The 2,149-nt window shown below is 36.9% G+C and overlaps 1 pseudogene; it reads left to right on the forward strand.

Moving 5' to 3' along the window:
- The first annotated feature begins 201 nt into the window (after positions 1-201).
- On the forward strand, positions 202-568 carry LOC141496514 (death-associated protein 1 pseudogene; annotated as a pseudogene).
- Positions 569-2,149: the final 1,581 nt, after the last annotated feature.

Here is a 2,149-nt window from a genome sequence, read left to right on the forward strand (position 1 = left end):
ACCACTGTGAACTGCCCATTGTCAACTACCAGTTATTAACACCCCAGTAGTATAGCCTAAGCCCAAATTTCATCTAATTCATTAGATTTCAGATTTCTCTTTTTTAAAATGGCAGTCACAGTAGATGGTGATGGAGAATGGATTGGGGGAGGCATGTCTCCCTGACCAGCCAGCAACTGCTCCAGCTATTGCAACTCAAAAATGTACTTGGGCTCTTTACTGAAGCTAGTCATTAGCATCCAAGTACCTTTAACTGAGACAAAAAAAGAGAGAGAAAGAACAAATCAGTGTCTACAATCAGTGTCTTCACCTACTGACAAGAAAATAGAGTCTAGAACTCCTGAGATAAAAGCTGTTGGAATGAGAATTGTGGAGAATACCCTCATGATTAAGAATGGGAAAGTACCACCTCAACTAAACCAACTGTGCACATCTCTGGTGTTATAGCAAGGGGTGACAAAGATGTCCCCTCTGCTGCAGCTCAGGTGGCTCACCAAAAAAATCACCACATCCCTCTACTGAAAAGCATCCTTCTCACAGGACAACACAAAACATTCAGAAGTTTTAAGCAGAAGTACAGGTCTTGCCTCCTTCCTGTCAGTCTGGTTCTTGGGAAAGAACACCTGATTTGAGGTTTGACATTTATAGGGCAACAATAGGTGGTCCAATTTTTTTCTGTCTCTATCTCTGTAAAACAGTTTAAAACAAAGCAAATCAGTAGCTTCCTTTGCCTTACATTTCTTCGTTTACTGCCTGCAAATAGGTCAGATACCCATCTCACTTGAGTCTCATTTCCCCCATCTAGATTTCTTCCTCAATTCATCTGCAATTTTGCTTAGGGAATATGGTGATGGCTTTAAATGTTAGTCTTGGAAGTTCTAAAGTTGTCTTTGGTTTGTACAATAAAATTAAACATGATATTAAAGACAGTTTCAAACAAATTTTTGGAAAGGTGAGATCAAAGGAAAAAATGGATCATTTTATAATCTTGTTTTTATCAGACACTAGTGTCTTGCTATGTAATCCAGGGAATAGGGAAGTTAGTTAAAATTTCATACTGTTCTTTCAATGAATAACCAGAATAGTTATTTCCTTTAAGAGTTTTGTTGCTAGAGAATGAGAATCTTAGAGGGATTACACAAAACAAAGCATTTTGCTTTAAGTCACCAGGCTGTTGTATCAGAGAAAGTCCTGACTTGAGAAATAGGTAAACTTTTGCAATTCTGTAATTACCCTGTTGACTAGACTCTTAGGACCAGCACCCACACTGCAATGGGGGGAAAGTGGAAGGGACTAGATGGGAGAGGGAAACATACATGGATAATGGTTAGAAATGCTAGTAAGAGGGAACAATAGGTAAAAACCTACTAAGTTTACAAAGAGATCTAGTTTTGCTCCAAGGATAGAGTAATCCCATTATCAAGAAAAGATAAACACATTCCACTTTTGTTCAAGCAATCTGTTTACAAACCTGACAACTGAGATCTAACTTTCCTTTGCTTTAATTACATAATTACTCCCACTAATATTTTAGTGTATGATGTTATTCCAAGTTATTTTGTGTGTGCTTCTTGACATTTGACAATTTTAAGACCATTGCTGGAGCAATCACTATATTATTTCCTTATTGGAAAATGGGCTCATCCTATTTATTTGCATATAATAATAACTGTCTCAAACAAGACAATATTATGGGGAAAATACTGTCTTGTTAGTTAGGATATGAGCTCTTTTGAAGTCAGTTATTGCTGCAGGTCAGCAATGGTACTATAAGTGGCTATCTACCTGCAACACCAATCATTTTCATAGAGAATGATTAAATTCACACCTGTCTATTGGTAGAAATACTTGCAACCCTTCCTTGATCAATGTCTCTTAACTCTGTGCCCAAGAAAGAATAGTCACAGTTTACTCCATTTCATATTTCATATTGTGAGAAAACTTGAAGTGTTTTAGCTCCATATTAACAGCAAGTCAGTTTCCTATGGCAGTGACACTATTATTATCTATGTTGTTCCATAATGGCAGAAATATTCATGTGAACATTTTCCACCTCTGAAAAACATATATTTTATCATTATTACATGGTCAGAGCACATACCTAGAGACTTGCAGGTTGATATTCCTATGGAACATGTGTCTAAAAGGC

The sequence above is a fragment of the Macrotis lagotis genome, chromosome 8, assembly GCF_037893015.1.
Source record: "Macrotis lagotis isolate mMagLag1 chromosome 8, bilby.v1.9.chrom.fasta, whole genome shotgun sequence".
Taxonomy (NCBI): domain Eukaryota; kingdom Metazoa; phylum Chordata; class Mammalia; order Peramelemorphia; family Peramelidae; genus Macrotis; species Macrotis lagotis.